This window comes from Grammomys surdaster, unplaced genomic scaffold (genome assembly GCF_004785775.1).
Source record: "Grammomys surdaster isolate TR1022 unplaced genomic scaffold, NIH_TR_1.0 98, whole genome shotgun sequence".
NCBI classification, from domain to species: Eukaryota; Metazoa; Chordata; class Mammalia; order Rodentia; family Muridae; genus Grammomys; species Grammomys surdaster.
Genome location: NW_021604577.1, coordinates 2,252,020 through 2,278,020, shown reverse-complemented (window position 1 = coordinate 2,278,020; position 26,001 = coordinate 2,252,020).

The following is a 26,001-nucleotide window of genomic DNA, read 5'->3' as shown; positions in this document are numbered from 1 at the left end:
ACATATGAGGTCTTTCCATCTTCTACAAATTTTTATAATTTCTCTGCTCAGTACTTTATATCTTCATTAGAGAGATATTTTATTTTCCTCCTTAAAATTATGCTTAAACATTTCATTTTATTGTTGAGGCTATTATGAATTAGATATTTTCTCTGGTTTACGTGAAATATGTTATTTCTATATAAAAGAAGATACTGATATTTGTTTATTGATTTTGTATCCTGTTGCTTTGTGAAAATATTTATCAAACATAGAGTGTTACAGTAGATTCTATTAGAATAGGATCATATTATTTACATATAGGGACAGTTTTATAATCGTTCTGATTTTTAATTATGTTCCTTTTAGTTGCTTTCTTGCATTATTGCTCTTGTTAAGATTACTCTTTTTCTTTCTTTCTTTCTTTCTTTCTTTCTTTCTTTCTTTCTCCCTTTCTATCTTTTTCTATCTATGTTTTTTATGGGAGTGGATGAAGAAGATAGACTTATCTGTTTATTTGCCCTTTCTTGTTTTAAAACATATGAGTTATTGTTTTCTGAGACACTTCATAATTCCCATGCCCATTGCTTTTTTTAAAAAACATTTGAGTTTTTCCCTTTTATTGAAAATAAATTCTTTTTCATACAATATATCCTAACTAGAGTCCCCCATCATAAGAAATAGCAACAAAGTATAACAAAATACATATAATTAGACAGAAAACAAAAACTATCACATGGAAGTTGAAAAGGGAAAATCACTGTAAGGCAAAGAGCCCCAAGAGAAGGTACAAGAGTCAGAGACACACTCATTTACACACTCAGCAGTTCCATAAAAACACAAAATAAATGCCACAATACATGTGTAGAAGGCCTGATTCAGACCCTTGTAGTCTGTGTTTGTTGCTTCAGGCTCTGTGAGTTTGCATTAGCTGTACTCATAAATGATGATTTAGCAGAACTTGTTCTTTAGTGTTCTCTATCACCTCTGGCTCTCACACTCCTCTGCTCTCTTTCTATAGAATTCCTTGATCTCAGAGAGGTCGGATTTGATGGGGACATTTCATTTACAACTCTGTTCCAAAATACGTTCCCCCCCTGCCACCACCCCCCCCGCATGTGGGTTTCTGTATTTGTTTCCATCTGCTGCAGCAGGAAGTTTCTCTGATAATGGCTGAATAAAGAGGCATCTATCTCTGAGTATAGTAGAATAATCACTAAAATAATTTTGTCATTACTTTTTTTTAAAGAGTAATATGTGGCTTTACCCTAGAAAGGTCTCTGTGATATCTAAGCTCTTGTTCTTGGTCACCCAAGCAGTGCCAGGTACAGGTTGTATCTTGTAAAATAGGCCTGAAGTCAAATAAGACATTGGTAACTCTACAAGATTTGGGTTAGCATTGCCCTAGCATTTTCTTCTATCAAGACAATATTGTAGATTAAAGGGATTGTGGCTTAATTGATGCTTATGTTTCTCTTTTGGTGACCTGCAAATTACCTTCCCATACCAAAAACAGTAGAAGTTAGAAGTGTGGGTTCTATGTAAGCCTGACTTCTCCATATTCAATAAGGTGTGTAGTTGCTGTCTTCAGCATTGAACCTTGCTATATATTTTCGGAGAGCAATGTTATCTCTTCAACAGCTTGGGTTGTTTTCCATGGGATTTCTATGGGACCTCCTTGGCCAAAACCCAATTGGATATAATCCAGTCTCAGTCCTGGAGATTTGTTTGGTGATGGTAGATGGCCAATGAGAAAGAGAATAGATTTTATGTGTGGACTGAGGCTTGAGGAAGTAGGACCAAAAGTATCAAGTGAGTAAGGGTAGGGAAGATAGAATGGAGGGAGAGAAAATGAGAAAGACAGAATTGAGGAGAATCTGTGGGGTGATATGGAAACCTAGTATAGTAGTAACCTCCTAAAAATATGTAAAAGCAATTCTAATGAAGTCTGGCTAAGATATCAAAAATTGTGTTTGTAAAAGTAAGAAACAGACACCACGTGTTCTGATTTTAGATTCATTGTTTTCAGATTTTCTCTACTCATTGTAATGCTGACCATCAATTTAGTCTAAAATAGGGCTCTTCCTAATTTTTTATAATTTTTAACAATGAGTAATATTGAATTTAATCAAAGGCTTCTTCTGCATCAATTATAGTAATTTCACACACTAACACTTTCTAACATCATATATATACTATGATAACTCAAAGTAATATTAATGAAAGGACATAAAAGAAAAATCTGAAAATCCCAACATCACAACTGAAGATAATATATGATGACATTATAAACCTATCCAAAACACAAATGCAAGTTTTGAAAATGATTAGAGTTAATAAAATATGATTTATGAAAACAAATCTAAATATTACTGGATACATGAAAACATTATAAATTCCAATGAATAAAAATATAAAGTATAATAAGTAATTATTTTGTAAAATAATTAAACTAAATTAAACAAATAAAATTTTAGGAGGCACTGTGCTACATGTCTACCATGAGTGAGCAATCTTTTCTGCTACAAGCCCTGATTACTATGATGTTCATCCCAAGAACGTAAGGCCAAGCATCCATGGGAAGAACCACCTAAAGTATGAGCCAAAACCAAGTTTTACTTCCTTAAAGTTGTTGATGCTTCTTATTTTACCATAGCAATCACACAAGAGGTTAATAAAACTCCTAAGCCCAGTATTAACCAATAGTGCTTATTGTATTGTGAACTTTTTGGAAACTTGCATTTCTAAATTATTTAGATACATACGGAGATTCAAAATATTATTTTTAAATAAGGATGGAAATATCTACCTAAGGTTTTACGTAAACATTCTCAAAACTTTGGTAATTAAAGTTATTCTCTATGAAAAATGTTTGGAAAGTAAGATAAAAACCACAAAGGTATGATTATTGCCATTATTTTATGAGTTTTCCTTCTCTTAGGAGAAAGACCAGATTTCTCTCTTAGCCACTCCCACAAGACTGGAACTGGCTAAACTGCTTTCCCAGAGGTCATTGACATCATAAGGAGTAAATCAGCATAACATAAAATATGTTTAAATCTTTGGGAAAGATCAACAGATGCTTCTTATCAGAAAGAAATTCAAGAATTGTAATAAAAGCAATTCAAGTCAAGGTTAGATTGTCAGATACTTTGCATGCATTAAAGGGGACACTAAGAGAGGTATGTCATTCAGAATTTCTGCTTATGAATTGTTTAATTAGTATATTCTCTAAAAGGATCTATTGGAAAAATCACTAAAATATTTCCATCTGGATTTGGAGAGATTCCTGATTGCTTAGAGACCATATTGCTGTTGCAAAGGATCCAGTTCAGTTCCCAGAACCCAAGTTGAGTGGCTCACAATGACCTGTAACTCCAGATCCAAGGATGCCATTCTCTCTGATACATTGATCACCAGAACACACATGCATATTCCCACACACAGAGCCACAAATGCACATAGTTTAAAAAATAAAACAAATATTTTAAAAGCCAACTTTCTTCATTTCAGTTAGTGAAAGTCCTTATTTACTTTAATTATGGAAATCTACATCATGTTACCTCTGTAGCATCAAAGTTTTCTTTGCGCATAAGAAACATAAAATGTCAGGTGAGCAAGGCATAAGGATGGAATAGTCAAACACACACACACACACATCTTTTAATATTTGAATTATGAAACTAGATTATACATTGCAATATTTCACAGAATAAATATTTTTAATGCATACTTTGTAGGTGGCATGACAGATGGCAATTGTGTATGACTTGTTAAATGATGGCTGAAAATGATGTCGAAACATCAAAAATCTACTTGAATACACAATGTAATTTTTTCAGTTGTGTATAATAAGATGTCAAATGTGAGAATTTAACATATACAGATGTCATTTTTTTCTAGCATAATCAAAGGGTCAGGCAGAACTTTATATTTCAATTACAAAACTAGAAAACTTCATATATGATAAACATATCATAAACAATCTGTATTTTGTAAGACACTGGAGATGGAAAAACCAGGATTAGAATATATTCTATTTTTTAAAAATAATAGGTCTTATTAACCGTACCTTTAACCAATCAACTATCATGCCTTTTCTAAATCTAAATTAAGATATTTCAAAGAATGCCAAACTAAAAAGAATCAATTAATTTACAATTAACAAATAATCATCACCTATTTCTGGGAAGTAAGTTTGCTTTCATAGAGAATGTGACAGTGAACACAAAGCTCTGCAAAACCCCCAGTGGTGATTTTAAATGGTTCTAAGAGAATTTTATCACAGGATGTTATCGTTGCTGAGAAAAATACCCAACTTAAATAATGAAATTGGGAAACACAAAAATGCCACGGTGTTAGATGAAATTTTTTTTAGAAAATGCATTGATGGTTCATAGTGACTCTAAAGCAGCCATCACAGAGCAGAGTTCTAAGGTAACACTGGATAGTGTAAGACAATGAGATGCATACTGTGTTCAGAGGCCACCACATATTCATCACACATGCAGCTCACCTGTAACAAGGAAACACTACTAGAAATTCAAGAGACATGATTAGCATGAAGTTCAGTATACAGCTGACACTCTATTTCTTGTGCATATCAGCTGCTTTGAATAACCTGAAGGGAAGGTTGGCCTTTTCTTAATGTTTTGTTCTCATGATAGTTGTGTTCATGCATCCCTATTCTGTCATTCATAACCAATTCAACTTAGACTTACTAATTTATTTGAAGTGAGGCTGAGGGATGTGAAGTTAAATAAGAATATATTTCACTAAAATATGAATGACAACAGGTAAATGAAAATTGGATAAAATTCAGGTAATAATGTGCTTTATCATGTCTTTGATTTTTATACAGTACTAAAAATTAAATAAAATAGTATTACTTAGATGCATCATACACAATTCAATTATGCATAAACAGCAGTGTGCTTTGCTATTATTACATGTTTCAGGTAGATGAAATTACCATAATACTAACACACTCAGTAGCTAAAAATCAGAAAGTGCCAAAGAAAGCAGCCTACAAAACTGTTGTGAATTAAGGTGTGTAGACAGCAAGAGAATAGTGAACCCATGCTTTTTAGATCTTGAGATACACAGAATTCTAACACTAAGCCATATTAAGGAAAGAAGTGTGAATTGTCCAAGACTCAAGAAAAACTTTGTGCTGAAGTTTATACTTCTATTGCTGCCCAACTGTTTGACAGATGATCAGATCAATTTCTTGGCATAACACTGACCAATGTTCAAGACCCATAGCAAGTGCATGGATGGTGGCCAAACAGAGCGTTTGCCCAAGATAAAGTTGGTCAAGTTTTAAAAAGTACATACTGATAAATTTGAGATAAATTTGAAAATTCTTTGAGAATTTTCTACCAAGATTGTAGGTGACAATGAACTAAGCCTTATTAATTGGGCTGGAACAGTCTCTTATTCTTTGAGAAATGCCTACTGTACATCAAACATGCAGATTATGTGCTTTGATCATGCTGAAATACCTCACATTTACTTCCCTCTCCTTGTGACCTTTACTTTCCAAATTGGTCCCTCAAGGGTCTTCATATTTTTTTTTTACTTGTATCCTATGTCCTTTATTTCAGAACAACCTTTGCAATCATCATTAGCATGTGGATTGAAATATATTAGTCACCTTTGATCTAGTGTGTCTGACCTTGACTGTTAATAATTATAGTTAAGCTATCAGGTCTGAACTCAGAACTTAACCCTTTTTGCAAAATCCATGTTAACAACTTTTCACAAGAAGATACCTTTAAATTATTCACACGTACCTATCATTCACTGTGTTCTTTGCAGCCATCTTACTCATCCCTGACAGTAAACCTATGATGTAAAAGACATATTCATGTCAGGAAAAAGTATGAATCTCAATTTCTTCAAAGCCTTAGAAGAATGATAGAGCAAAGGTAGATTACAAGTTCAAGTTTGTTCTCTTTATCCTATAGTTCAGTCAAGTTCACTCCAATGCCAAAATCAGTTGATGATCATCAGTCTGGCCATACCACACTTTCTGTTACAGAGTGATTTTGTCATTTGAATGACTGACAACCTTCATATAGTAAAAAAACAAGGTAAAGTTAGTGAATTTATTCTTCATGATGTAGGAATGTCATTAGATAGATAATAACATACTAAACATTAAAGAAGAACATAAAGAAACCTTAACATATCACAATAGAAATACATTAGAACACATTTTTAAATTGCAAAATTGCTGAGTTTTATTTTTCTTAAAAAATCAAAACTTAGCTTCTAGAGTAACAGATCAGGAGTAAAAAAGGGACAATTTTTAAATGATAAGACATCATTTTATGTATAGATTTGTAGTGTTGAAGAAGTAGAAATTATATTGCTGCATAAGTATTGGATACAGAGATACAAAATTACATCAAGTGACATGAATTCCTTTCATAGTAATAAAAGATCAACATATTAGGATTATTGATCTCAAATTCCATTCATCTAAGAGCAGTTATTCCAAAGATATGAAGCATCACCTAACAGTACTGCAAAGAGAAATATGTAAATTCATAGATATGGAATTGAATAAAGGTGTAAAGTCTTGTCTACTAATAATTAAAAAAATAGATTAATGAAAATACAAAAACCTATTTTATACTTACATTGATACTGTGCCCAACAGCAGCATGTAATATATGTTTTCAGGGATAAATGAAAATTTTACTGAAGCTGGCCATATTCTGGTACACAGATATTTCCTCAATAAATTAAAAAGAATTCTGGCCAAAATAGAAGTAAGAGAGATTAACTTGAAGCTATCTGTGAAACCATCAACTGTTTTTGATCTAAATTATATGTTTTCCCAGTAATGATTGAATCCATATAGAATCTACTTTTTTGAAAAATGATAAACAAAGCAGAGAAAACAGAGAACCACATCTGAACTGCTAAGAAGCTGCTAAACCATTGCTGAAGAAACTTTACAGCACTAAACTCATATCCAGGAAAATCAAAACCCTCATACTTTAAAGGGAAATGCTTACACATAAAATAAGCATAACAAAGGGTAAATAGGAATAACATCAAAGCATGCATCAATAAAAACACTGACACAATCCAGCAGCTTTTCATCCAATAATTATGCATAAAATCAAATTCTTATTCACTTTCCACCTCAGTGATTAAAGATAAACTACTTTAAAATGTAACAAAAATGACAGGAGACAGATATGTATTATTCATTCCCTTCTTCCCCTAGGCTAGATTATGAACCTATTACATTAATTCTTATGTGTATTATGAAACTTCTCCATTATCACGTACCTTAAATTAGTATGTATTTTGATATGTAATTTCTTCCTTTATGTCTAAGATGTGAAGTCAGAAAGTGAAGAAGCTAAGCCTTCTGTTCAGAGTTGAAATTCTAATGAGTAATGCCAAGTCTCATTTGGTGAATGAGACAATGGTAAACTCCAAATTAACCCATTTTGGTTTTTGTGTATACATTTTGCCAAGACAGGGAAATATTGGTAGGTTCACTTGCTTTTTTACAGAGAATATAGAGCATAGCCTTCCAATTATTACACTGTTAAAAATATTTGATATATGAAACAAAGAACTCAAGTTTTGATGGAACTCTTTTATGTCATTTTGTATATAAAGGTTTTTAATAAAAATGAATTCAAATGAAAAAGAAAATGCTTGGAAAGGTAATTTTAATTTGAAGCTATCAGGTTTTTTTTAAAATCTCTGTTAGCATTATTATAGGCATTTCAGACAGCCAGGTGCTTCATACTTAAAATCCCAGCCCTTGAGAGATTAAGGCAAGAGAATTGCTTTGATTTCAGTGATGGCCTGTAATATTTAGTAAATGCAAGGCCAGCTAGTGCTACAGAACAAAATTTCCTTAAGTATCAGGTTTTTCTTTGAAACTTAAACTTTTAGATGGCTGAAAACCAACGTTGCTCACTGCAAATCATTTTTGTCTTTTCCATCTAAAAATTAAGCACACCCAACCCTAAAAGTTATAGAGTTGGGGGAGAAACGTTGATGTTCAAGATAGTTTCAAGATAGTACGGTTGCAGATGGGATTCTTTTCTAAATATGCCGGATGTCGAACATGAGAGTTTGGAGAAGACAAGCATCAGAGAGAATAATGAAATACGCACAGACCTTAGCCAAAATAAGAAGTGATCTCTGAATTTGGTAAAGATGGAAATAATTGATTGGTATATTTCCTTGGAATTTGGGCTATGAAAGCTATCTGGCAGTTCTAAAGGATTAGAAGTAAGTTCTCAGCATTGATCGCAGTTTCTGTAGAAGCTGTGTCTGAAAAAAAAAAATGCATCCACTAGGGAGGATAAATGTGGGATTTACCAAATGCAAATCCAGTATTACATGATGTTGCTTTTTTCAACATGAATTTTACCATTGCATCTTTGAAGTTCTGATCAAAAGAATAAGACTAAATCATATGGCCATTGCAATTAGGAACACAGCTCCTTTTGGAGAAATAATGATAAGAAATACTACAAAGAAGCCAATTAGTTAAATACTTTTCTCTTTGTAGGGGTAATATATTTTCATATTATTACTTAGGTTTCAGAAAATGTATTTTTCAAAACAAAACAAAATACAACATATTTTAAGAAAATTATGCATACCCTTTATCCTAGTTTAGCTTCATATGGTGATAGGAATTGCAAAGCGTAGGGGAAGATAACATGGTTGTTAATAAAATAGTTTCCAAGGCAGTTAATGAAGGCGTAGTCTACATTTTACTATAATACCCTGGTCATTCTGAACACAGATTCATCTGGAACAAGGCTTTAGGCTTGAAAACTGTAATAAGATAAGCACAGAATACAGCTTGTCTGCTGGTAAATGAATTAAGCATGACACTGAAGAGTAACACCTGTACACTGAACAAAGGTGAGCTAATGAGTCTATGTATTGCCAGAATAAAGAAGTCATTTCAAAAAACTGCATTCAAAAATAATTCACGAGAGAATAAATGTGAATCCTGTGTCTGAATGTTATTATCCACTTGCCCATGTTTAACTGACCTTTATTCTAGGAGTCTGGTCACTGTAAGAAGTATGAGACAGAACTGGCTACTTAGGCATCTTTCTTTCAGAATTGTGAGTTGTACAAGTTCAGTTTTGACTCCAAGTCTGTCTTTCCCATTCTGTAAGTATCTCTCTTTTTAAAAAACTGAGCACATGCATGTCTGAATGCCATGGCACTTGTAAATGCTCTTTGGCATAGCTGATGCTGGAAAGGGTTACTTTGAGTTGCTTTACTTTTTCTCCTCCTAGTTTCTACTTTGTGATACTTTCTCTATATCCTCAGTTATTTTCTATAGTGACTATTAAACCTTGTCAATTGAAAACATATGTATTGCAATATATGGTGCCATACATCTGGTGCACAAAGAGTAGCCTAATGCTAAAAGCTCACCTCATAAAGAAGTGGAACTCCATGAACCTACTTTTTTCTGATTCTCATTTGTGGATATATCACAACTCAGTGAGTTTCTGAAGCAGGAGTTAAGATTGGGGGATAATCAGTGGAAACTTCACCCTCTCAGAGGAAAGGGGTATATGGACGGAGTGACTTTGTGAGGGAAGACCCGGAAGATAGAGGAGCCATGAGTTATAACATGAATAAATAAATTAATTGGAAAAAGGAACAGAGCACTGTTTTCAACAATTGACTGGTTTGTTTCCTAAAACTGACTATCTAACTGGAGACTATACAGTGTAAAGGTAAAAATACTGCAATAGTCAAACAAACATTGATGTTCTTTTTCATCTTAGATGTCTTTGCATTCTTACAATAAGCCATTAGATTGAATACCTTCATCCTTATAGGTAAGAGAACAGAAGGATGGATGTGTTCCCCTTCTCTCTGTCTCTTTATCTATCATGTATGTATGTATGTATGTATGTATGTATGTATGTATGTATGTATGCATGTATCTATCTTTCTTTCTTTCTATGACTTCAAACATAGTTTTAAGATTTTTTAAATTAATTTACATTTTGAGGATTTTGCTCAGAATTACACTATATTTACCTCATTTCTTCCATCCTTCCTCCCCACTTCTAATGCCTTCATATAAGAAACACTAATTTCACAGCATCCCCCTGATCCTCTGATTCTTAAAATCCTTCTATTCCCTCTTCTGCAATGTTCCCAGAGCCTTCTATGTGGAAGTTGTTTTGTACCTGTGTTCATTGGGACTATCTTCTGTGCTATAATCAAGCAAAAGAAAGTTCAAACTTTTTTGTCTCCTTAAATTAATAGAATTCATCTCCAAAATTCTAAACACCCCTGTGGAATCCAGCAGGTTTTCTTTGAAGTTTTCTCTTATGAACAAATACTTGATCAAAATGTAATTAAAGGCCATTTTTAAATGAAGTTCAGATAAACTGGCATGCATTGAATGCTGGAGTTGTTACATTTTTGCTATCAGACGTATTGATATATTATCATAGTTTCTTAATTTGAATAGATCCAGAACAACAATACACATCACAATGTTTGCCAGGCAGTATATCCTTTCACTAATTTCTACAATGGCTGGGTTTTTTAATGCCTCAGATCAACCAAACACTAACAAAAATCTGAAGAATCCCCATGCCAATTTCTTCAGGTGACACCCACCAATTATTTGATTTTTAAATGCTCTTTGTAACAAAGCCTATCAACTTCAGAAAATGCGGAATAAGTGCTAAATCTGCACACCGAAGTAGTCTGTCAGGCCCCTACTTGAATAGTAATCCTAAGACACTTTCAAATACACTCAGAATATGTAGAAGAATATTTATTGCATTAGGTAGGCAGATGTTAGATGTTTATCTCTTTAGATGTTTCTCACAGAGAGTAAAGTGCAGTATAAGCATAAATCAACAATTATGGGTAAAATAAAAGTTATCACCTAGGCTTAAATCAACCATTATTGATAAAATAGAAGTTATCACATAGGCTACCACAAAAAATTTATACATCTTTTTTTAAAATAAGGCAAAATACATTGTATTAAGAAGATAATCTTTGAGTAGAATTGAATAGATATAACAATTACTGTTATTAATTTCATACTTTTAAACAAAATAAAAGTGCATTGAACAGCCTACTGAAGAAGTCTGTGATTTAGCTGAGATACTTTTTCCAAAGTCACTTTGCTCCTTTTATTTTTTTATCATCAGGTTCACAACAGGCTATGAATGTGAACTAGGAATCCAAATAGCAACTATGTATACTTATGAAATAGGATGTTTATTTGAAAGGTAAACTGTGCTAATAGATTTTATTATCTAAGACAACAAATAATCCACAAATTATAGTGCTTTTAACAATTAAAATAGAAGCATAGTTCAAACTGGTTAAAAATAAGATGCAGATTTTTAAAGGGAAAACATTAAACAACACTGAACATGCTGGATATTATTGTCTTTCATGTTTCTATTCTGTACTTTGAGTGGTTTATTTTACATATCTACTTCAAATTTAAAAAATTGATCCAAGCATTGAGTAGCTGAAAGTGTTAGTTTATGTTAGAACAGTGTTTCCTAGCTTGATCTGAAATCCAGAATCGCTTTGATTTTTATAAGGCCCATGAGCAGGTCCTGGAAATAAGCACACCAACTTGGGCCCAGGAGCCTGTTTTTATAATGAACGTTATATGAACTAAAGAAATGTTTTGATTATATGTTTCTGCAACATGTTGGCCTACTCCCCTAGAATTCAGTCTCATATATAAAAGCTCCCTTTCCTTAAAACAGGAAAATACATGAGAAAATACACAGTTCCATTGTTGACTAGGACATGCAGTTTATTTAGACCCAGTCATTGGCATAAAAATCAATAATTAAGGATATTTAAACAACAAAATAGCATTGCTTATGATTTAGAGAATGTTAAAATGATAAATGAATAAGAAAATCTGTCAAGAGAAATGAAGAGGGACTGATTGATTATGAGTTAGACAAATGCATCCCTACTCTTGAGAGATCCTGCCTTAATTCAGAGTCAAAAGTTTTCACATAAACAATTGACCAGTGACAATAAGATCATACCTCAAGACAACAGTCATGAAAGAATCAATTTTCCAGAGGAAATGCAATACACAGAAAGGTGACAAATTTGAGAACTGGACATTCAAGGACATTGTGGAATAGAATTTTTGAAGTGCATTTAAATACATCAAATGTCCCAGAGAAAGGATGGGCTAGAGATGACTCCCTTTATGACAACAGAAAGAATGGTTATAGTTTGACAATCTGACAGTGACAAATGCAGGTTGAAATACAGAACAACCAAAACTTTTTCATTGCTCCTGAAAACAAAATACTGAAGTCAGTTGAGAGATAGTTGACAGTTTACTTCCATGCTGGTCAGTTTTTTGTCAACTTGTCACAAGCTGGAGTCAACTAGGGAGAGGGTAACTCAATTGAGGAATTGTTCACATCAGATTGTCCTTGAGTATGTCAGGGGGTATTTTCTTGCTTAACAATTAGTGTTATTGGGCCCAGATTACTGTGGGCATAGTTAGCCATGGGCAGATGGCCCTGGGTTATATAAGAAAGCAAGTTGAGCAAAACATAGAGAACAAACCTGTGAGCAGTGTTATGTGATGACTGCTTGAGTTTCCCTTAATGAAAGAAAATACCCTGTAAGCCAAATAAACTATTTCTTCCCCCAAGTTGCTTTGATCACTGCTTTATCATAGCAATGTTGACATAAACTAGAGTAAATACAAAACTAAATATGGATCCTAGGCCCTGTGCAAGAGTTGCATGGATTGTTTGCTCTCTAGATGACACATAGAAAAGCACCTAAGGAATAGTCATTCACATTGTAGGTAAACACACTGCAACCCAGCCCAGGAAACCAGACCATAAACACTGGTAAGCTTTGCAATGATTTAAAATTTTTACATATTTTTTAGGCTTTGTTATTATAAATTTAAGAAATTCAAATATTAAAGTATTATTTTATATTATCCTTCTAAGGCAACTAAAATTCAAAACAAATTAATACATATGATCTTCTTGACATGAAAAGAAATGGACCAGATATTAGACAGTTAGAAAATGATCCATAAAAAATAATTATTCAAAAAGTGGGGCTCACAAATTTTATGGGAGCACTGGCAAATATCTGCCTGACTCTGTGACTGACAGGACAAAAGACCCTGACTGAACAACCAACCCGAATATGAAAAACAAGGCTCAAGCAAAGGAAACAAACACAAAACCTAAGTCTTCCTCGAAAGAACTTGCTTTTTAAAAATAGTATAGCTATTACAAATACAAAGAAAAAGAAACTTACTCATTGTCATGAGACAAAGAGATCAATTATGGTGATCTGAGAAAAAGAAATTATTGCATTCAGTACAGAAAATGTCAAAGCATCATTATAGCTGGATTCAAGATGATAAATGTAAATTTATCATCTAAAGAAGCAAGGATATGTCAACTGGAAACACACACAGAGGGATACATACACAGACACACACAGAGAGACACACAGACACACACAGAGAGAGAGAGAGACAGAGACAGAGAGAGAGACAGAGAGAGAGACTGAGGGAAAGAGACAGAGATAGAGACAGAGAGAGACAGAGACAGAGAGAAAGACAGGGAGAAAGAGAGAGGCAGAGACAGAGAAAGACAGAGAGAAAGTATGAATGAATCAATGGATATATTAGAACCTGAATATGTGTTTAATAAATTAAATCTGAATATACCTAGTGTTGGGAACTATAAGAAACAAATTGTGTTGTTATAACCCTGAAGCTGGCTGGGTAGTCTCTCTGGGAAGGACAAGTGGGTTAAGACTGTGTTGGTGAGAAGAGGTGTAAGGATGTGACAAAGTAGGCCAGATTTGTTTGGGGAAGGAAAGTGTGTGTTTGTAGGAATTTGTATTCTGTGTTCTAATAAAAGACTGGTCATATGTAAGTAATAAGAAAGTAGGTAAAGGAATAGTCAAAATTAATGGACAAAAATGCAGTTTTCTTTAAGGTTGTAGTAAGGCATCTAATAGGTCAAACATGATCCAATGAATACCCTACACCAAGAACTGTGTGGAAAAAAAATAAGGTTTGATAGGATACTAACTTTTTTTTAAAAAGGACCCAAAAGGACATGCATGAAATATACTCATTGATCAGTTAATATGAGCCAAAATGTACAGAATCCCCTTGATACTACCCAGAGATCATAAGAAGTTTATCAAAAGGAAGGCCCAAGTGAAAATGGTTCAATCTCAATTAGAAAAGGAAACAAAAATAATCACTGGAGAATGAGGAAGAGAGAAAGGGATATGGATGGAAAGAAATGGAGGGAAGGGAAAAAGTGGGCCAAGATCTTGTATGGAGGGACACAGGAGAGAAGCCCAAAGGGCCAGGAGAATGAATAGAAATATGCCAGCTGCTGGGGTTGGGGGTCAGGGAGAGCTTCTAGAAAGTCACAGAGATGTAGGATGTGAGAGGCTCCCAAGACTCAATAGGGATGACCATAGCCTGAAGTGCCCAAGAGTATGGAGATGGAACCTGAAGAGCTCACCTCCAGTAGAAAGACATGGCCCCCAGTGTGGGTAACCAATCTATCTTCAAATGTTTTGACCAAGAATTCTTTTTGTCTAAAAGAAATGGAGTGACAAAATTGGGCCAGAGACTGAAGGAAAAGGCACCTAGTGACCGGCCCAACTTGGGATCCATCCCATGGGCAGGTACCAAACCCTGTCACTATTGCTAATGCCTTGTGCTTGGAGACATGAGCCTAGCATGGCTGTCCTCTGAGACTCTACCTGCAGCTGACTGAGACAGATGCATACTTACAGCCAACCACTGGACTGAGGTCAGGGAACCCTATGGAAGATTTAGGGGAAGGACAGAAGGAGCTAAAGGGGATGGCAATCCCACAGGAAGATGAAAAGTAGTAACTAGCCCAGATCCCCTGGGAAGCTCGTGGAGACCAAGCCACCAAACAAAGACATACATGGTCTGATTCGTAAACCTCGGCACATATGTAGCAAAGGACTGCCTTGTCTGGCCTCAGTGGGAGATAATGTACCTAATCCTGTAGAGACTTGATACACCAGGTAAGGGTGATGTGGAGAGGGATGAGCTGGGGGTGGGTTGGTGGGAGAAAGAGTGGGCAGGTAGCGGTGGGGAGCACCCTCTCAGAGGCAAAGGGGAGGGGGAAGGCATGAAGAACTCTCAGAGGAGAAACTGGGAAGGGGGCAAGATTTGGAATGTACATAAATAAAACAATAAAGAAACAACACAAAGTTTCTGGAGAATGTAGAGGTGAGGGCAGATCAGAAAGGAGTTAAGGAAAAAGTTGGGGTGAATGTGATCAAAATACATTCTCTGAAATAACCCAAGAGCTAGTAAAAATAATCTTAAAGGAAAGAAACACAAAGGAACATTTGGTAGAAATGGACTGTGTATAAACTATCATATGCACATAAAATAAATAAAAAGATAAATAATAGACATACCAAAGCTAGGAAGGTAAAAACAAGATTTGCTGGGAGAATTAATTCATTAGGAGACAGGGTCTGCCCATATTAGGCAAAAAGTACTTTTAAACTAAGCTATGAGGGTGAGGGGACAAAGACACACACACACACACACACACACACACACACAGAGAGAGAGAGAGAGAGAGAGAGAGAGACAGAGACAGAGACAGAGACAGAGACAGAGACAGAAAGACAGAGACAGAGAGAGACAGAGAGAGACAGAGACAGAAAGGATGGATGGAGGGAGACAGAGACAGAGAGGTGAGAACTTTAATGGGTAAAATAATAGCATGTAAAGAGTAAACAAACACATAAAGTAGTTTTCAAGTTTTCCAGGTTCATGGAGAGATCCCAAAATCCTTGGTGTGACTACTTAGAGCTATACTTCCTAACTTCATTTCCCAGGTGCTTGTTTGTTAGGAACCCTGTGAGACACTATTAGGCAAAGCTCTTATTAAAAATTAAATTATAGGAACCTTCACCACTGGCATAATACTACATGCCTTTGATTCCAGGGCTCTAGAGACAGAGGCAGGCTATGTGTTCAGGAGGAGATGTGTATTGATAGCCACCACCTCTTGGGAAATTATTATGGATTGTATCTGAAACAAATAGCAATCCCAGCTTCTCTTTGACCCTGTCAGATGTATCAGTATGTGCCATGTCCTTCTCTTTGACCCTGTCAGATGTATCAGTATGTACCATGTCCATTGGTCCCAGAATAATTTTCTGAAATAAATCAAATTCTCAAAAAACATCATTGAAAGTTAAAGTTGTTCATTTTGTACATATTTTTGAATATTTGAAGATCTATGTTCAGAGAACTTTTAGCATATTGGGGTAAAATCGAACTGCAGGCTGTTGTCACAATTTATAGAAAGTAGGAACCAGCAGAATCCAAATGACAGAAAATCAACAGTTCCTTGTAGAAACTTGAGGATTGCGAATATTCTGCTAGCAGCCCTTTGAAATTACTATCAGGAATTTAGAAAGGGCAAAGGAGCCTCTTTTACTTCCTCGGCAAATGCAAAACTAAGATGAATTTGAGGTTTTGCTTGTGTAAATGCACATAGTATGTGGCACTCCTGTGGCACCTGGTTCTAACCTACTACCCAGAAAAAGTAGGTAATGAATAGAAAGCTTAAGACATCAAAACAAAAGATGATTCAGGGTATCAGATAAATGTCTGATTCTTAGCTCATATAGCAAATAAATTCTAAACATGAGAAAAAGTAATTAAAGTGAGCCATTTAAAATTGGCTTCAATATACAGAGATTATATGTACGTGTGTGTTTGTGTATGTATATGTATATGAACCTACATACAGTCTTGATTTAGCATAAGTAAATCGATCAGCCTGACTTATTAAAACTAAGATTGAACAGACATTCAGTAGGGCTTACTTAGCTCTCAGTCCATTAATCATGCCACAAAATACCCTATAAGAAAGCCATGTGAGAATACTGAGTTTTTCATTTTTCAATCATATTCAACTATTCCTAGCCTTAGGTGGTTTTCTTGTCAAGAAATTCAGTATCGTGTTTTATTAGTTTGTACCCATGCCTACAAGTATTATTTTATCTTTTCTGCTGTGTGCATTTCCTTTAGGATGTATGATACAATTTGGTATAGAGATAATGGAAAAATAACTTAATTTATTTGAAACTACGTTTGAAGGGTAGGAGAAATAAATATGAATCTTACTTTTCTCTCTAGCCTTATTGGACCCTCTGGAAACCAGGAAATACAGTGAAATGTGTTTTTCAGCTCTTGTTGTTGCAATAGTTCACTTTAGAGGTCATTTTGACATTCTGACCTTATATGTACGTCTCAGAATTAAGTCGGGTGCAAAGATTCATTGCGGCAACTTATGTTAATGAACATGAACCCATTGAAAGATGTCCAAAGATAGCCAGAACAGAATAGCTTCTCTTGTTCCTAAAGGCCCTAAATCTATCTCCCCTTCAAACAGCTGATTAAAATTATGTCCTGGATTTTCCTAATTCCAATAATCCTAGCTCAAAGACAATCTTGTTCTCTCTCTCTCTCTCTCTCTCTCTCTCTCTCTCTCTCTCTCTCTCTCTCTCTCTCTCTCTCTCTCTGTGTGTGTGTGTGTGTGTGTGTGTGTGTGTGTATGATCATATATATCCAAATGAATGTAAATACATACCTCAATACTAGATAGCAAACAACTCTTCAGGCTATAGATGACAAATGTTTCAATTCACAGTCTTAATTGTTCTACTTTCATTCATACCTAAGGACAGATGTGCAACATTTTTAGGTAGTTTATTATTCAAGGAAATCTTAGAAATATCCAAGATACAGTGGGAAATTCTCATCTTGAAATTATATTTAAATTAATCTTGTATTAAGTTTTAAGATATTTAATGATATACTTTTAAGGCCGGATCAACCATTCCATGAGAAACCTACCCCTGCCCCCAAACTCAGCCTTTGCAAGTTCAGTCTCTTCCTTTATATTTTCCTGCTGCCAATCAGACATCAAAAGTTTCAAGCGTCTCATCCCAGCCTCTTCTGTGATGCAAAATAGAAAAGCATCTCTGAAAGGTGACTTCTTGATTGTATCCACTCACAGTATTCACAGAATATTGTGAGAGAGTCAGAGAAACTCTGCCCTCACAAGCTTTATGCTACTATTATTGACTGGGTCTTCCTTGTAAATGCTTCAGAATCTGCCAATGGTAATTCCTCTGGAATTGTTGACTGTATGGTTGCCAATCTTTGTTTATCTATCTTTCATTCCATGTCTCATACACAATTAAACCATGTAACATTTGAAAATGATCCCTTTTCCCCCTTTGATGTGGAGAATAGAAGTTCAACTCTATCCTGTTTTGGAGATTTGTGTCAGAAGACACTTCACAGTCTCTCTACCTACTCTTCCAACTTAATCTGTCACTTGATTGACTTGGCAATATTTCTTTCCCATAAGTGTCACTTATTATTATAGGGACCGCTGAGAGTTTAACAATTATCCATATTTTGAAATATAAACTTATAGATTTCAATGTGACTCACTGGAAACAACGATTACTTTCAAGGGTAAAATTAAAGTTAAAATATATGCTTTATGATTCCTGGCCAAGTAATCCAATATATTTTTGACACTATTGCAGGCACTTATAATAGTTAAAAAAACTGGTATATATGCAAATACTCATCAGACTGTAGTACCCAGGGTGAAAATCCATACATACAACACATACACACACATACACACAAACACATATGCCATATATGTTGATATAGCTATTCTAAATCAAAAAGAGTGAGTCCTTCCTCTCTGCTATCTCATTTTACTCAGACCTTTAATAGATTTAATAATGTCCATAATACTTTGGAATATAAATCATTATTACTACATCTAAAGATTCAAATAATAATCTTTCCTATAAACACATTCACAATCACCAAAATGCTATTTATACAGCCATATAAAAATTTCTTCATCTATTTCTTAATATTCACAATTAACATTTGCCAAGAGTTAGATACCTCTTAACAACACAGAGGAAAGAAGGAAAGCATAGGCATTTGGAACTATAATGCACATATGTGGATATACCATTTTGTGCTAATACATACAAACTTATAATAAATTTCCAATTTCCAGATAGTGAAAGATATTCTGAAATTAATTCTAATACAATGACTTAATGTAAAAATTTGTCTTTAATTCATTAATTCATGTTTATAGTTTCTCAACTGTCTGATCAAAGAGATAATTTGTTAAATATGTTTTCTATACTTTTTGCTTTTGAAGCTCATAGGTATAAGTGGGATTTCACAGTTTAACACTAAGGAAAAGAAGATTGCTTGCCTGTACTCTTTTAAACCTGTAAGTAGCTCAAAAAGACAAAGGATAAACTAAAACAAAACATATACCATTATGACACAATTGATAGAATGGTCTGCCTAAATGTTAGCATAAAACTCACGTGCAGAGCTATGTTTGGAGATTACTGTAAGCCACTAAATAACTCTGATACAAATTAGAGTTAAAAAAATCCTTGATAAAAATACATAAAAATTACAAACTTGTATAGAAAATAAAATATTGATATAAATGTTGTCCAGCAAAAAAATTTTTAGAAATAGTCTTATCACTTCTAACAAAATAAAAATGAATATTAAAATAAATGAAGTTCCAAAATTGAATATATATATGTGTGTATGTATGTATATATGTATATGTACAGTCATATACTTAGGCAAGTATAAATACTTTGAATGATAGGTTAATAATTTTTTTTCAGGATAGAACAAAAATTGTGTTTTCTTACCCTCATGTATTTTTATAAATATGTATTATAAATTATACAGTGAATTGGTTTTATATTAGCTTGTGAGTAGTTTTAAAGAGCAAAGAATGCAAATTTTCTTTTAATGTAATAATATTTTTTCAATAAAAGGGATACAAATTCCCATGTTGGAATAATTTTATAGAAAGCTACTATTTTATAAGCATTTGCATACTCTATAAATTAGAATAAATAAACTTTATTCTGTGAAAAACAAACAATGAAAATACAAATAACAGATACTAAAAAAAAATTAATTAACTGAAATGTTCCTTGGTCTTATATATTGTTTTATTAGGCCTAATTTACTGTAACTCAGTATAGTTAAATAAAGAAAAAACAAAAAATAAATACCTAAATTACCACCAATCATTTTAGGAAGTCCATGACACTACTAATAATAAGTTTATTGTTAACCTAATCCATAATGAAGTGATCTCACAAAATAACATATTTTATTTGCATACAATTTTAATATTTCTTAAAAATATATTAAATGTCGTTTTGGTTGTGGGCCTAGCCTTTAATGGCTAAAATACCTCAATTAATTTGAGTGAGCTAGTATTAATAAACATGACAATGTTTCTGTACTTTACAATGCTACCTTTCGTTAAATATAGTAAGGCAATTGTGAGTCAACTTGTTTTTCAAAGTATCTATAAAATATAGCTAATGTTTTCTTATACAGTGTTCTATGTATTCAGAAATTATTTTTCAAAGTATTTGTCAGCATAAAATAACTTCTTATACTAAAATGCAGATGACATACACTTTAAAGTAACATTTAAAATTAGAAGTATATCATTTCTAGATTCAGAATGAAGTTATTTTCAAAATTAACCTAATCATTCATCTGAGAAATGAGCCTACACAAATTGAGCAGTTGGCCTCATCTAACAGACTCAAGTGTAGAAGGCATCTCCCTTCTCTTTCGGTGTAATTCTCACATCATCGGACTTCATCCTGCTTGAAACACAACTGTCAATTCTCAAAAGATTCATGATTTGGAATTTAGATTTTGCATAAATGTCAACATTGGCGAGTGGCAGACTTGAAGTTTCAGTGCAACTCAGTAAATAAATGAAAGGAATCAAGTCAGCAAAGGGAACTTTACTCTCCAGAGAGAAGAACAATTAAAAACAAATAAAGGTGGAAAGAAAGCTAAAAGTACAGGGAGAGGGCAATGCAGACAAAAGTAGGCAATAGTCCTCAACAATGCCACTCAAGACAGGAACAAAACTGACTACATATGAACAAGGAGGCCAGAAAACACAGGCAGCCCTGGTGATAAAACCACATGGCAGCCTCTGTTGTAGTAACCTACAGTTTCTTTAAGATTTGAACTAGCTACAGCATTTTGGTCTGAAAGTGACTCCTTTTGCAAAACAATTCAGTTTTAGAGAACAATCCATTTAATCGATCTTCCTATCTTAGAGTCTTGTGATCGGAACTCGTCTTGAAAAGGGATCTATCTTGCGAAGCCGGAGATAGAGGCCTGACCTCCAGTACTTGAAGGGGACCTTGTAATGGCTCCAGTCCCCTGTCATTGTCCAGTGAGACATGAGGGCCATACCCATCCCGATGTCTTTTTCCTGGAGAGGGGATACCTTTGACATCAACCCCTATGCAGTCAGGCTTGTCCCTCAGGGAACCCAGGGAGATATTTTTAACTTTTATTTATATTCCCTTGCAGTGCTTAGCCTCGCAGCCTAAGCAAGAGTTCATATCGCCAGTCAGAGGGGGTTCTGGCTGGCCCCTCTCTGCTTGGTCTAGGGGCAGAAGTCCCCTCTTTTATGTTGGGTGGAGATGAGTTTTGGGAACACCCTATATAAAATAACACACTGGAAATTATCATCCTGAGTGAGGTAAGCCAATCACAAAAGAACACACATGGTATTCACTCACTGATTATTGGATATTAGCCCAGAACCTTGAAATGCCCAAGATTCAACTCACAGGCCACATGAAGCCCATAAAGAAGGAAGACCAAGTGGGGGTGATTCGGTCCTTCTTAGAAGGAGCAACAAAATACTCAAGGGAGCAAATATGGAGACAAACTGAGGGACAGAAACTGAAGGAGGGGCCATCTCAAAACCAATCCACCTGAGTATCTATCCCATGTGCAATCACCAAAGGTAGATGCTGATGTGGAAGTCAGGAAGTGCATGCTGATAAGAGCCTGATATGGATATCTCCTCAGAGGTCTTCAAGAGTCTGACATACTCAGAGGCAGATGCTCACAACTAGCCATTGAATTGATCATGGGGTTCTCAATAGAGGAGTTAGAGTGAAGACTGAAGGAGAGCTGAAAGGATTTGCAGCACCATGAGGAGAGCAACAATACCAACCAACCACAGCTCCCAGGGTCTAAACCACCAGCCTGGGAGCACTTGGCGAGGGATCCAGCGCTTCAGTTGAATATGTAAGAGTGGAGGGCCCTGCTGGGCATAGGTGGAAGAAGAGAACCTTGACCACATGAAGGCTGGATGCCCCAGGGGGTGAGAATTTTGAGGGTGGGGAGGTGGGAGTGGGGGGGGTAGATAGAGGTTACATCCACAGAGAAGAAGGAGGAGGGATGAGGGGATTGGGGGTTCCTGGGTGGGTGAGGGATGGGGTAAGGGGACAACAGAGGAAATGTAAATAAAACATCCAATAAAAATTTAAAAATAAATAAACAAATAAATAAAATAACACACTGAAGGCCTAAAATCAGCAATAGGTCTGTCATACATGTATACTAACACCAAGTCTTGGATCTCAGTGGAAAAACATTGAAACAAATGGCTATAAGCTATTGTAAACAGGCAGCTTTTGTGGAAATTTACCAGCTTGAGTAGTCATAGACCTTGTAAATAGCCTTGGCAGACAATACCAACTTAGATAAGGACAAGTGAGTCATAGGCAGAATCATAGTGACCTGTCCCCTGAACCTTCACCCAGCCAATACCTGGTTCTGAAAAATATCTGTACTCCCCCTGAACACCCACACTCCATTGTCATCCCCTTCCCCACATCCTGCGTTTTTGTGTTTATAACCCCTGTGTGAATGAATTATGATTTGAGAAAAAATGAATAAATTATTAAAAAAAAGAAGAAGAAGAAAAAAAAGGGATCTATCATATGAGGCTATAGTATTCTTGGGAACTGAAACAAGGACGAATCATAAGGATGGCTGGAAATGGCCAGCTGTAGTGACTAAGTCAAAAGACAAGACGGAAAAGCTGTGGAGTAACAAGACCATGAAACAGATCCCCTAAGAAATCTAAAGAATTAGGACTGTGAAAAGTCAGTTGTTAGTGAACTCACCTCCTAAGGTAAAGAGCAAGGCTTTCCAGGCATATGGTTACGACTGCTGGCCCTGAGCAGATGCTAGCAAACTCCCCAGCTCCTGCTATAGCCTCCATACCACCTGAGGTTCACTGAAGAGTCTAGACCTTTCACTGCTAAGACTGAGACTCATCATTGTTTGCTCCCCTTGACTTCAAAGTGATACAATTATTTTAAGTGTGAAACATTTTCTCCACTCTGAGTTACACTGTAAATGAACATTCGAGAGAATACTAAAAGTAATTTGCATAAAAATCTAAGACCTATCCAACTCAACAAATCAGCAAATCTCAACACAGAAACAGTGAACATATGAACTTCTATGCTGATGGTGAGGATACAAATTAGTTCAGCTATTGCAGTAATAAAAATAAAGGTGCTTTTAAAAACTAAAAGAAACAGCAAGGATTCGAAGCCATATAGAAATATATACAGTTTGAATAAAGTTTCTCTACATGCAGTGATAAAGCTCCCCACAAGAGCAAAATAATGTTATCGAACATAACCTCAAAGCACAGGAAACCTCTGAGTTTGTTTATCTGGAAAGTTCAAGAGACTCCCAAAGCAATAGAAGCTTCTGCCTTTGCCCAGGTTGCCTGCCACTATTTGAAAATAAGACTGTGCTTAATGCCCCAGTGTAGGGGAATATGAGGGCAGGGAGGCAGGAGTGAGTGGGTGGGTGGGTGGGGAACACTCTAATAGAAGCGGGGGAGTGGGGATAGGATAGGGTGTTTCCGAGGGGAAACCGGGAAATGGGATAACATTTGAAGTGTAAATAAGAAAAATATCCAATATAAAAAAAGAAAGCAAATAAAAGAAGATGGTGTTATCTAAAACACCATGAGCGTAGACCTTGGAGAGATGAGTTGGAATGGACCCAGAAGCTTCTATCCTCCAAGATAGTTCTCATAGGAACCAAAGAACCTATGCACATTTCTAAGGGAGAAAAGAAATCAGCAGTCCTTCCCGTCTGGGATGCCTGGATGCCTATGAACCACAACAATGACCATTCCAGCAATAAAGCTGTAAAAGTGGCCCATATCTTGGTGGCAACCAGCAGCTTCTAATTAGATTTAAACCTAGCCAAATATCCTTGGATGATGACATAATGGGCATGAGAGAAGCACTTAAGTTGTTCTCCTAAAGAAGTTCAGTGTCTAAGTGTTCTACATGCTTATCCTTCAGATCTACAGGTAGGTGTAATTCTCTTCATCAAATAAGCTATCTTTTTGGTAGATTGATATCATCACAAATGATCAACACTCAGAGAACAACTGACCATGAAGTACCCAATCCTTATCAATATATCTGCCACATAACAGCTATAGCAAAGGTTTAGGGAATATAACAGAAGAGGGAATGGAAAGATATGAGGTCCTAGAGGACAGGGGTGTCTGTTTTGAGATAGTGTATTCAATATAATGCAGGGAGACTGGACCCATGGAATCTCAAAAATATAGTTGCTTATGTAAAACGTGTACAACAATAAAACCAATCAACATGCCAACCTGTAGAGAAGAAAATCTCACATGGCCTTACATCTACATGAAGTGCTGCAGGCAACTGATGGCTCTGAAAGAAGGAGAATCAGTCATCTTCAAGGAAGATGGCTGGTTACCCAAACCTTAATCCTCAGCCCAAAATAAGGAAACACTACATTGATTCCATATGCATAATATAAATATTATATATTTATTAATATATATTTATATATATAGAAAAATTTATACATATATACATATATTTATATTTAAAGAAGATATCATGTATTTGATCAATGGGGTAGTGTCATGATAAAAGTAGGAGAGAGCAGGTAAAAATAGAGAAAATACAGTATTCGAATATGATTCTCAAAAGCTGAAAACAGATAAACAAAATAAAATCAGAGTCTGAGGCTGAGGAAGAGGGTTGTAAAATGCTGTCCCATTGACATAATCTGGTTGTCACACACTTAAACCCACAGCAACTATGGTTATCTGCACAAAACAAAACTAGTTATAATTTCTAAATGAAGGAAGGAGCATCTCCTAACACCCCACTTCCAACTAAGGCACTATTGTCATGTGATGAGTTTTTTGTGGGGAAGGAGGGAGAGCTATTTTACATTGTGCAAACTGGCATCACTCTGTGTACTCACTGGTTTTAAATGTGTGCATGTGTGTGTACACACACATCCATGCATACATACATACATGCAGTGGGCATGAAATTGGTAAGGATAAATAAGAGAGACTCCTGCATGGGATGAAAGGATTTGAGCAGCACAGGTATGATCAATATACATTGTATACTGTACAGAACTTACAAATAATAAATAGATAAAACACATTAAATAAGTAAATTCATACAACCTACATCAAGATAGGATTATAACATATTTCTATGTAAAAATTGATTTCATGACTACTATGATCGTGTAACAAATGCTTTGACTACAATGAATGTTTATTTTTCACATTGAAAAATAATCATGCATAAATTTTGTAACCTAAAATATAATGGTATTAGGAGCAGGAAGTATAGGAAAGGGATTATATCAAGAAAGCTCTAGAGGCCCCCAATGTCATGCTTCTTGTGTCCTGAAAAGATGTACTGTTGGAATGGAGGAAAACCATGAAGCAGGCTCTCCTAGTCTCCCTGCCACCATCTAGATTCCAGACTTCCTATTTCTACAAAAGTCAGAATCAAATTTACATTCTTAAAAGATTTATTTCATTATTTTTAATCGTGTGTGTGTGTGTGTGTGTGTGTGTGTGTGTGTGTGTGTCTTGTGTGGGTATGTGCACTTGAGTGCCCTTCCCTGGAACTGCAGTATGTGCTCGTACCCTCTGAGGCCTCTTTTCAGCC